General features: G+C 54.5%; 1 protein-coding gene across 1 annotated transcript in view; it reads right to left on the reverse strand.

Moving 5' to 3' along the window:
* LOC137368744 (ADAMTS-like protein 1) overlaps positions 1 to 12,095 on the reverse strand; it is an 852,599-nt gene that overhangs the window by 674,359 nt on the left and 166,145 nt on the right. The gene's annotated exons all lie outside the window — the stretch shown is intronic.

Consider the following 12,095-nt stretch of genomic DNA (forward strand, 5'->3'; position numbering starts at 1 on the left):
GGAGCAGAGTGTCAAGATTATGTGAGGGTGAGAGGGAGCAGAGTGTCAGAATGATGGGAATGAGAGGGAGCGGACTGTCAGGATGATGGGAGTAAGAGGGAGCAGAGTTGCAGAATGATGGGGGTGAGAGGGAACAGAGTGTCAGGATGAAGGTGGTCAGAGGGAGCAGAGTGTCAGGATGATGGGGGTGAGAGGGAACTGAGTGTCAGGATGATGGGGGTGAGAGGGAGCAGAGTGTCAGGATGAAGGATTTAGAGGAAGCAGAGTGTCAGGATGATGGGGTGAGAGTGAGCAGAGTGTCCGGATGATGGGGTGAGAGGGAGCAGAGTGTCAGGATGATGGGGTGAGAGGGAACAGAGTTTCAGGATGATGGGGGTGAGAGGAAACAGAGGGTCAGGATGATGATATGAGAGGGAGCTCAGTGTCAGGTTGATGGAAGTGAGAGGGAGCAGAGTGTCAGGATGATGGAAGTGAGAGGGAGCAAAGTGACAGAAAGATGGGGTGAGAGGGAGCAGAGTGACAGAGTGATAGGAGTGAGAGGGAGCAAAGTGTCAGAATGATGGGGTGAGAGGGAGCAAAGAGTCAGGATGATGGAAGTGGGAGGGAGCAGAGTGTCAGAAAGATGGGGTGAGAGGGAGCAAAGTGTCAGGTTGATGGAATTGAGAGGGAGCAGAGTGTCAGGATGATGTGAGGGTGAGAGGGAGCAGAGAGTCAGGATGTTGTGAGGGTGAGAGGGAGCAGAGAGTCAGGATGTTGTGAGGGCGAGAGGGAGAAGAGTGTCAGGATGTTGTGAGGGTGAGAGGGAGCAGAGTGTCAAGATGCTGTGAGGGACAGAGGGAGCAGAGTGTCAGGATGTTGTGAGGGTGAGAGGGAGCAGAGAGTCAGGATGATGGAAGTGGGAGGGAGCAGAGTGTCAGAAAGATGGGGTGAGAGGGAGCAAAGTGTCAGGTTGATGGAATTGAGAGGGAGCAGAGTGTCAGGATGATGTGAGGGTGAGAGGGAGCAGAGAGTCAGGATGTTGTGAGGGTGAGAGGGAGCAGAGAGTCAGGATGTTGTGAGGGCGAGAGGGAGAAGAGTGTCAGGATGTTGTGAGGGTGAGAGGGAGCAGAGTGTCAAGATGCTGTGAGGGACAGAGGGAGCAGAGTGTCAGGATGTTGTGAGGGTGAGAGGGAGCAGAGAGTCAGGATGTTGTGAGGGCGAGAGGGAGAAGAGTGTCAGGATGTTGTGAGGGTGAGAGGGAGCAGAGTGTCAAGATGCTGTGAGGGACAGAGGGAGCAGAGTGTCAGAATGATGTGAGGGACAGAGGGAGCAGAGTGTCAGACTAATCTGAGGGTGAGAGGGAGCAGAGAGTCAGAATGATGTGAGGGTGAGAGGGAGCAGAGTGTCAGGATGATGTGAGGGTGAGAGGGAGCAGAGGGTCAGAATGATGGGGGTGAGAGGGAGCAGAGTGTCAGAATGATGTGAGGGTGAGAGGGAGCAGAGGGTCAGAATGATGGGGGTGAGAGGGAGCAGAGAGTCGGAATGATGGGGGTGAGAAGGAGCAGAGTGTCAGAATGATGTGAGGGTGAGAGGGAGCAGAGGGTCAGAATGATGGGGGTGAGAGGGAGCAGAGTGTCAGAATGATGTGAGGGTGAGAGGGAGCAGAGTGTCAGACTAATCTGAGGGTGAGAGGGAGCAGAGGGTCAGAATGATGGGGGTGAGAGGGAGCAGAGGGTCAGAATGATGGGGGTGAGAGGGAGCAGAGTGTCAGAATGATGTGAGGGTGAGAGGGAGCAGAGTGTCAGAATGATGGGGGTGAGAGGGAGCAGAGTGTCAGAATGATGGGGGTGGGAGGGAGCAGAGTGTCAGAATGATGGGGGTGAGAGGGAGCAGAGTGTCAGAATGATGGGGGTGAGAGGGAGCAGAGTGTCAGAATGATGTGAGGGTGAGAGGGAGCAGAGTGTCAGAATGATGTGAGGGTGAGAGGGAGCAGAGTGTCAGGATGATGGGGGTGAGAGGGAGCAGAGTGTCAGAATGATGGGGGTGAGAGGGAGCAGAGTGTCAGAATGATGTGAGGGTGAGAGGGAGCAGAGTGTCAGGATGATGGGGGTGAGAGGGAGCAGAGTGTCAGGATGATGGGGGTGAGAGGGAGCAGAGTGTCAAGATGATGGGGGTGAGAGGGAGCAGAGTGTCAGGATGATGGGGGTGAGAGGGAGCAGAGTGTCAGAATGATGGGGGTGGGAGGGAGCAGAGTGTCAGGATGATGGGGGTGAGAGGGAGCAGAGTGTCAAGATTAAGTGAGGGTGAGAGGGAGCAGAGTGTCAGAATGATGGGAATGAGAGGGAGCGGACTGTCAGGATGATGGGAGTAAGAGGGAGCAGAGTTGCAGAATGATGGGGGTGAGAGGGAACAGAGTGTCAGGATGAAGGTGGTCAGAGGGAGCAGAGTGTCAGGATGATGGGGGTGAGAGGGAACTGAGTGTCAGGATGATGGGGGTGAGAGGGAGCAGAGTGTCAGGATGAAGGATTTAGAGGAAGCAGAGTGTCAGGATGATGGGGTGAGAGGGAGCAGAGTGTCCGGATGATGGGGTGAGAGGGAGCAGAGTGTCAGGATGATGGGGTGAGAGGGAACAGAGTTTCAGGATGATGGGGGTGAGAGGGAACAGAGTGTCAGGATGAAGGTGGTCAGAGGGAGCAGAGTGTCAGGATGATGGGGGTGAGAGGGAGCAGAGTGTCAGGATGATGGGGATGAGAGGGAACTGAGTGTCAGGATGATGGGGGTGAGAGGGAGCAGAGTGTCAGGATGATGGGTTGAGAGGGAGCAGAGTTTCAGGATGATGGGGGTGACAGGGAACAGAGGGTCAGGATGATGATATGAGAGGGAGCTCAGTGTCAGGTTGATGGAAGTGAGAGGGAGCAGAGTGTCAGGATGATGGAAGTGAGAGGGAGCAAAGAGTCAGGATGATGGAAGTGAGAGGGAGCAAAGTGTCAGAATGATGGGGTGAGAGGGTGCAAAGAGTCAGGATGATGGAAGTGAGAGGGAGCAGAGTGTCACAAAGATGGGGTGAGAGGGAGCAAAGTGTCAGGATGATGGACTGAGAGGGAGCAAAGTGTCAGGTTGATGGAATTGAGAGGGAGCAGAGTGTCAGAATGATGGGGTCAGAGGGAGCAGATTGTCAGAGTGATGGGGTGAGAGGGTGCAAAGAGTCAGGATGATGGAAGTGAGAGGGAGCAGAGTGTCAGAAAGATGGGGTGAGAGGGAGCAAAGTGTCAGGATGATGGACTGAGAGGGAGCAAAGTGTCAGGTTGATGGAATTGAGAGGGAGCAGAGTGTCAGGATGATGGGAAAGAGAGTGAGCAGATTGTCAGAATGATGTGAGGGTGAGAGGGAGCAGAGAGTCAGGATGTTGTGAGGGTGAGAGGGAGCAGAGAGTCAGGATGTTGTGAGGGTGAGAGGGAGCAGAGTGTCAGGATGTTGTGAGGGTGAGAGGGAGCAGAGTGTCAATATGCTGTGAGGGACAGAGGGAGCAGAGTGTCAGAATGATGTGAGGGTGAGAGGTGGCAGATTGTCAGAATGATGTGAGGGTGAGAGGGAGCAGAATGTCAGGATGATGTGAGGGTGAGAGGGAGCAGAGTGTCAGAATGATGGGGGTGGGAGGGAGCAGAGTGTCAGAATGATGTGAGGGTGAGAGGGAGCAGAGTGTCAGAATGATGGGGGTGAGAGCCAGCAGAGTGTCAGCATGATGGGGGTGAGAGGGAGCAGAGTGTCAGAATGATTGGGGTGAGAGGGAGCAGAGTGTCAGGATGATGAGGGTGAGAGGGAGCAGAGTGTCAGAATGATGTGAGGGTGAGAGGGAGCAGAGTGTCAGAATGATGGGGGTGGGAGGGAGCAGAGTGTCAGAATGATGGGGGTGAGAGGGAGCAGAGTGTCAGAATGATGTGAGGGTGAGAGGGAGCAGAGTGTCAGAATGATGGGGGTGGGAGGGAGCAGAGTGTCAGAATGATGTGAGGGTGAGAGGGAGCAGAGTGTCAGAATGATGGGGGTGAGAGCCAGCAGAGTGTCAGCATGATGGGGGTGAGAGGGAGCAGAGTGTCAGAATGATTGGGGTGAGAGGGAGCAGAGTGTCAGGATGATGAGGGTGAGAGGGAGCAGAGTGTCAGGATGATGAGGGTGAGAGGGAGCAGAGTGTCAGCATGATGGGGGTGAGAGGGAGCAGAGTGTCAGAATGATTGGGGTGAGAGGGAGCAAAGTGTCAGGATGATGGACTGAGAGGGAGCAAAGTGTCAGGTTGATGGAATTGAGAGGGAGCAGAGTGTCAGGATGATGGGAAAGAGAGGGAGCAGATTGTCAGAATGATGTGAGGGTGAGAGGGAGCAGAGAGTCAGGATGTTGTGAGGGTGTGAGGGAGCAGAGAGTCAGGATGTCGTGAGGGTGAGAGGGAGCAGAGAGTCAGGATGTTGTGAGGGTGAGAGGGAGAAGAGTGTCAGGATGTTGTGAGGGTGAGAGGGAGCAGAGTGTCAAGATGCTGTGAGGGACAGAGGGAGCAGAGTGTCAGAATGATGTGAGGGTGAGAGGTGGCAGATTGTCAGAATGATGTGAGGGTGAGAGGGAGCAGAATGTCAGGATGATGTGAGGGTGAGAGGGAGCAGAGTGTCAGAATGATGGGGGTGGGAGGGAGCAGAGTGTCAGAATGATGTGAGGGTGAGAGGGAGCAGAGTGTCAGTATGATGGGGGTGAGAGCCAGCAGAGTGTCAGCATGATGGGGGTGAGAGGGAGCAGAGTGTCAGAATGATTGGGGTGAGAGGGAGCAGAGTGTCAGGATGATGAGGGTGAGAGGGAGCAGAGTGTCAGAATGATGTTAGCGTGAGAGGGAGCAGAGTGTCAGGATGATGAGGGTGAGAGGGAGCAGAGTGTCAGCATGATGGGGGTGAGAGGGAGCAGAGTGTCAGAATGATTGGGGTGAGAGGGAGCAGAGTGTCAGGATGATGAGGGTGAGAGGGAGCAGAGTGTCAGGATGATGAGGGTGAGAGGGAGCAGAGTGTCAGGATGATGTGATGATGAGAGGGAGCAGAGTGTCCGGATGATGGGAATGAGAGGGAGCGGACTGTCAGGATGATGGGAGTAAGAGGGAGTAGAGTGACAGAATGATGAGGGTGAGAGGGAGCAGAGGGTCAGGATGATGTGAGGGTGAGAGGGAGCAGAGTGTCAGGATGATGTGATGATGAGAGGGAGCAGAGTGTCCGGATGATGGGAATGAGAGGGAGCGGACTGTCAGGATGATGGGAGTAAGAGGGAGTAGAGTGACAGAATGATGAGGGTGAGAGGGAGCAGAGTGTCAGAATGATGGGGGTGGGAGGGAGCAGAGTGTCAGAATGATGGGGGTGAGAGGGAGCAGAGTGTCAGAATGATGTGAGGGTGAGAGGGAGCAGAGTGTCAGAATGATGTGAGGGTGAGAGGGAGCAGAGTGTCAGGATGATGGGGGTGAGAGGGAGCAGAGTGTCAGAATGATGGGGGTGAGAGGGAGCAGAGTGTCAGAATGATGTGAGGGTGAGAGGGAGCAGAGTGTCAGAATGATGGAGGTGGGAGGGAGCAGAGTGTCAGAATGATGTGAGGGTGAGAGGGAGCAGAGTGTCAGAATGATGGGGGTGAGAGCCAGCAGAGTGTCAGCATGATGGGGGTGAGAGGGAGCAGAGTGTCAGAATGATTGGGGTGAGAGGGAGCAGAGTGTCAGGATGATGAGGGTGAGAGGGAGCAGAGTGTCAGGATGATGAGGGTGAGAGGGAGCAGAGTGTCAGCATGATGGGGGTGAGAGGGAGCAGAGTGTCAGAATGATTGGGGTGAGAGGGAGCAAAGTGTCAGGATGATGGAATTGAGAGGGAGCAGAGTGTCAGAATGATGGGGTCAGAGGGAGCAGATTGTCAGAATGATGGGGTGAGAGGGTGCAAAGAGTCAGGATGATGGAAGTGAGAGGGAGCAGAGTGTCAGAAAGATGGGGTGAGAGGGAGCAAAGAGTCAGGATGATGGACTGAGAGGGAGCAAAGTGTCAGGTTGATGGAATTGAGAGGGAGCAGAGTGTCAGGATGATGGGAAAGAGAGGGAGCAGATTGTCAGAATGATGTGAGGGTGAGAGGGAGCAGAGAGTCAGGATGTTGTGAGGGTGAGAGGGAGCAGAGAGTCAGGATGTTGTGAGGGTGAGAGGGAGCAGAGAGTCAGGATGTTGTGAGGGTGAGAGGGAGAAGAGTGTCAGGATGTTGTGAGGGTGAGAGGGAGCAGAGTGTCAAGATGCTGTGAGGGACAGAGGGAGCAGAGTGTCAGAATGATGTGAGGGTGAGAGGTGGCAGATTGTCAGAATGATGTGAGGGTGAGAGGGAGCAGAATGTCAGGATGATGTGAGGGTGAGAGGGAGCAGAGTGTCAGAATGATGGGGGTGGGAGGGAGCAGAGTGTCAGAATGATGTGAGGGTGAGAGGGAGCAGAGTGGCAGAATGATGGGGGTGAGAGCCAGCAGAGTGTCAGCATGATGGGGGTGAGAGGGAGCAGAGTGTCAGAATGATTGGGGTGAGAGGGAGCAGAGTGTCAGGATGATGAGGGTGAGAGGGAGCAGAGTGTCAGGATGATGAGGGTGAGAGGGAGCAGAGTGTCAGGATGATGTGATGATGAGAGGGAGCAGAGTGTCCGGATGATGGGAATGAGAGGGTGCGGACTGTCAGGATGATGGGAGTAAGAGGGAGTAGAGTGACAGAATGATGAGGGTGAGAGGGAGCAGAGGGTCAGGATGATGTGAGGGTGAGAGGGAGCAGAGTGTCAGGATGATGTGATGATGAGAGGGAGCAGAGTGTCCGGATGATGGGAATGAGAGGGAGCGGACTGTCAGGATGATGGGAGTAAGAGGGAGTAGAGTGACAGAATGATGAGGGTGAGAGGGAGCAGAGTGTCAGAATGATGGGGGTGGGAGGGAGCAGAGTGTCAGAATGATGGGGGTGAGAGGGAGCAGAGTGTCAGAATGATGTGAGGGTGAGAGGGAGCAGAGTGTCAGAATGATGTGAGGGTGAGAGGGAGCAGAGTGTCAGGATGATGGGGGTGAGAGGGAGCAGAGTGTCAGAATGATGGGGGTGAGAGGGAGCAGAGTGTCAGAATGATGTGAGGGTGAGAGGGAGCAGAGTGTCAGAATGAAGTGAGGGTGAGAGGGAGCAGAGTGTCAGGATGATGGGGGTGAGAGGGAGCAGAGTGTCAGGATGATGGGGGTGAGAGGGAGCAGAGTGTCAAGATGATGGGGGTGAGAGGGAGCAGAGTGTCAGGATGATGGGGGTGAGAGGGAGCAGAGTGTCAGAATGATGGGGGTGGGAGGGAGCAGAGTGTCAGGATGATGGGGGTGAGAGGGAGCAGAGTGTCAAGATTATGTGAGGGTGAGAGGGAGCAGAGTGTCAGAATGATGGGAATGAGAGGGAGCGGACTGTCAGGATGATGGGAGTAAGAGGGAGCAGAGTTGCAGAATGATGGGGGTGAGAGGGAACAGAGTGTCAGGATGATGGGGGTGAGAGGGAGCAGAGTGTCAGGATGATGGGGGTGAGAGGGAACTGAGTGTCAGGATGATGGGGGTGAGAGGGAGCAGAGTGTCAGGATGAAGGATTTAGAGGAAGCAGAGTGTCATGATGATGGGGTGAGAGGGAGCAGAGTGTCCGGATGATGGGGTGAGAGGGAGCAGAGTGTCAGGATGATGGGGTGAGAGGGAACAGAGTTTCAGGATGATGGGGGTGAGAGGGAACAGAGTGTCAGGATGAAGGTGGTCAGAGGGAGCAGAGTGTCAGGATGATGGGGGTGAGAGGGAGCAGAGTGTCAGGATGATGGGGATGAGAGGGAACTGAGTGTCAGGATGATGGGGGTGAGAGGGAGCAGAGTGTCAGGATGATGGGGTGAGAGGGAGCAGAGTTTCAGGATGATGGGGGTGAGAGGGAACAGAGTGTCAGGATGAAGGTGGTCAGAGGGAGCAGAGTGTCAGGATGATGGGGGTGAGAGGGAGCAGAGTGTCAGGATGATGGGGATGAGAGGGAACTGAGTGTCAGGATGATGGGGGTGAGAGGGAGCAGAGTGTCAGGATGATGGGGTGAGAGGGAGCAGAGTTTCAGGATGATGGGGGTGACAGGGAACAGAGGGTCAGGATGATGATATGAGAGGGAGCTCAGTGTCAGGTTGATGGAAGTGAGAGGGAGCAGAGTGTCAGGATGATGGAAGTGAGAGGGAGCAAAGAGTCAGGATGATGGAAGTGAGAGGGAGCAAAGTGTCAGAATGATGGGGTGAGAGGGTGCAAAGAGTCAGGATGATGGAAGTGAGAGGGAGCAGAGTGTCACAAAGATGGGGTGAGAGGGAGCAAAGTGTCAGGATGATGGACTGAGAGGGAGCAAAGTGTCAGGTTGATGGAATTGAGAGGGAGCAGAGTGTCAGAATGATGGGGTCAGAGGGAGCAGATTGTCAGAGTGATGGGGTGAGAGGGTGCAAAGAGTCAGGATGATGGAAGTGAGAGGGAGCAGAGTGTCAGAAAGATGGGGTGAGAGGGAGCAAAGTGTCAGGATGATGGACTGAGAGGGAGCAAAGTGTCAGGTTGATGGAATTGAGAGGGAGCAGAGTGTCAGGATGATGGGAAAGAGAGGGAGCAGAGTGTCAGAATGATGTGAGGGTGAGAGGGAGCAGAGTGTCAGGATGATGTGAGGGTGAGAGGGAGCAGAGAGTCAGGATGTTGTGAGGGTGAGAGGGAGCAGAGAGTCAGGATGTTGTGAGGGTGAGAGGGAGCAGAGTGTCAGGATGTTGTGAGGGTGAGAGGGAGCAGAGAGTCAGGATGTTGTGAGGGTGAGAGGGAGCAGAGAGTCAGGATGTTGTGAGGGTGAGAGGGAGCAGAGAGTCAGGATGTTGTGAGGGTGAGAGGGAGCAGAGAGTCAGGATGTTGTGAGGGTGAGAGGGAGAAGAGTGTCAGGATGTTGTGAGGGTGAGAGGGAGCAGAGTGTCAATATGCTGTGAGGGACAGAGGGAGCAGAGTGTCTGAATGATGTGAGGGTGAGAGGTGGCAGATTGTCAGAATGATGTGAGGGTGAGAGGGAGCAGAATGTCAGGATGATGTGAGGGTGAGAGGGAGCAGAGTGTCAGAATGATGGGGGTGGGAGGGAGCAGAGTGTCAGAATGATGTGAGGGTGAGAGGGAGCAGAGTGTCAGAATGATGGGGGTGAGAGCCAGCAGAGTGTCAGCATGATGGGGGTGAGAGGGAGCAGAGTGTCAGAATGATTGGGGTGAGAGGGAGCAGAGTGTCAGGATGATGAGGGTGAGAGGGAGCAGAGTGTCAGAATGATGTGAGGGTGAGAGGGAGCAGAGTGTCAGAATGATGGGGGTGGGAGGGAGCAGAGTGTCAGAATGATGTGAGGGTGAGAGGGAGCAGAGTGTCAGAATGATGGGGGTGGGAGGGAGCAGAGTGTCAGAATGATGTGAGGGTGAGAGGGAGCAGAGTGTCAGAATGATGGGGGTGGGAGGGAGCAGAGTGTCAGAATGATGTGAGGGTGAGAGGGAGCAGAGTGTCAGAATGATGGGGGTGAGAGCCAGCAGAGTGTCAGCATGATGGGGGTGAGAGGGAGCAGAGTGTCAGAATGATTGGGGTGAGAGGGAGCAGAGTGTCAGGATGATGAGGGTGAGAGGGAGCAGAGTGTCAGCATGATGGGGGTGAGAGGGAGCAGAGTGTCAGAATGATTGGGGTGAGAGGGAGCAAAGTGTCAGGATGATGGAATTGAGAGGGAGCAGAGTGTCAGAATGATGGGGTCAGAGGGAGCAGATTGTCAGAATGATGGGGTGAGAGGGTGCAAAGAGTCAGGATGATGGAAGTGAGAGGGAGCAGAGTGTCAGAAAGATGGGGTGAGAGGGAGCAAAGAGTCAGGATGATGGAAGTGAGAGGGAGCAAAGTGTCAGAATGATGGGGTGAGAGGGTGCAAAGAGTCAGGATGATGGAAGTGAGAGGGAGCAGAGTGTCACAAAGATGGGGTGAGAGGGAGCAAAGTGTCAGGATGATGGACTGAGAGGGAGCAAAGTGTCAGGTTGATGGAATTGAGAGGGAGCAGAGTGTCAGAATGATGGGGTCAGAGGGAGCAGATTGTCAGAGTGATGGGGTGAGAGGGTGCAAAGAGTCAGGATGATGGAAGTGAGAGGGAGCAGAGTGTCAGAAAGATGGGGTGAGAGGGAGCAAAGTGTCAGGATGATGGACTGAGAGGGAGCAAAGTGTCAGGTTGATGGAATTGAGAGGGAGCAGAGTGTCAGGATGATGGGAAAGAGAGTGAGCAGATTGTCAGAATGATGTGAGGGTGAGAGGGAGCAGAGAGTCAGGATGTTGTGAGGGTGAGAGGGAGCAGAGAGTCAGGATGTTGTGAGGGTGAGAGGGAGCAGAGAGTCAGGATGTTGTGAGGGTGAGAGGGAGAAGAGTGTCAGGATGTTGTGAGGGTGAGAGGGAGCAGAGTGTCAATATGCTGTGAGGGACAGAGGGAGCAGAGTGTCTGAATGATGTGAGGGTGAGAGGTGGCAGATTGTCAGAATGATGTGAGGGTGAGAGGGAGCAGAATGTCAGGATGATGTGAGGGTGAGAGGGAGCAGAGTGTCAGAATGATGGGGGTGGGAGGGAGCAGAGTGTCAGAATGATGTGAGGGTGAGAGGGAGCAGAGTGTCAGAATGATGGGGGTGAGAGCCAGCAGAGTGTCAGCATGATGGGGGTGAGAGGGAGCAGAGTGTCAGAATGATTGGGGTGAGAGGGAGCAGAGTGTCAGGATGATGAGGGTGAGAGGGAGCAGAGTGTCAGAATGATGTGAGGGTGAGAGGGAGCAGAGTGTCAGAATGATGGGGGTGGGAGGGAGCAGAGTGTCAGAATGATGTGAGGGTGAGAGGGAGCAGAGTGTCAGAATGATGGGGGTGGGAGGGAGCAGAGTGTCAGAATGATGTGAGGGTGAGAGGGAGCAGAGTGTCAGAATGATGGGGGTGAGAGCGAGCAGAGTGTCAGCATGATGGGGGTGAGAGGGAGCAGAGTGTCAGGATGATGAGGGTGAGAGGGAGCAGAGTGTCAGAATGATGTGAGGGTGAGAGGGAGCAGAGTGTCAGAATGATGGGGGTGGGAGGGAGCAGAGTGTCAGAATGATGGGGGTGAGAGGGAGCAGAGTGTCAGAATGATGTGAGGGTGAGAGGGAGCAGAGTGTCAGAATGATGGGGGTGGGAGGGAGCAGAGTGTCAGAATGATGTGAGGGTGAGAGGGAGCAGAGTGTCAGAATGATGGGGGTGAGAGCCAGCAGAGTGTCAGCATGATGGGGGTGAGAGGGAGCAGAGTGTCAGAATGATTGGGGTGAGAGGGAGCAGAGTGTCAGGATGATGAGGGTGAGAGGGAGCAGAGTGTCAGCATGATGGGGGTGAGAGGGAGCAGAGTGTCAGAATGATTGGGGTGAGAGGGAGCAAAGTGTCAGGATGATGGAATTGAGAGGGAGCAGAGTGTCAGAATGATGGGGTGAGAGGGTGCAAAGAGTCAGGATGATGGAAGTGAGAGGGAGCAGAGTGTCAGAAAGATGGGGTGAGAGGGAGCGAAGAGTCAGGATGATGGACTGAGAGGGAGCAAAGTGTCAGGTTGATGGAATTGAGAGGGAGCAGAGTGTCAGGATGATGGGAAAGAGAGGGAGCAGATTGTCAGAATGATGTGAGGGTGAGAGGGAGCAGAGAGTCAGAATGATTGGGGTGAGAGGGAGCAGAGTGTCAGGATGATGAGGGTGAGAGGGAGCAGAGAGTCAGGATGTTGTGAGGGTGAGAGGGAGCAGAGAGTCAGGATTTTGTGAGGGTGAGAGGGAGAAGAGTGTCAGGATGTTGTGAGGGTGAGAGGGAGCAGAGTGTCAAGATGCTGTGAGGGACAGAGGGAGCAGAGTGTCAGAATGATGTGAGGGTGAGAGGTGGCAGATTGTCAGAATGATGTGAGGGTGAGAGGGAGCAGAATGTCAGGATGATGTGAGGGTGAGAGGGAGCAGAGTGTCAGAATGATGGGGGTGGGAGGGAGCAGAGTGTCAGAATGATGTGAGGGTGAGAGGGAGCAGAGTGTCAGAATGATGGGGGTGAGAGCCA

Source organism: Heterodontus francisci, chromosome 4, assembly GCF_036365525.1.
Source record: "Heterodontus francisci isolate sHetFra1 chromosome 4, sHetFra1.hap1, whole genome shotgun sequence".
Taxonomy (NCBI): domain Eukaryota; kingdom Metazoa; phylum Chordata; class Chondrichthyes; order Heterodontiformes; family Heterodontidae; genus Heterodontus; species Heterodontus francisci.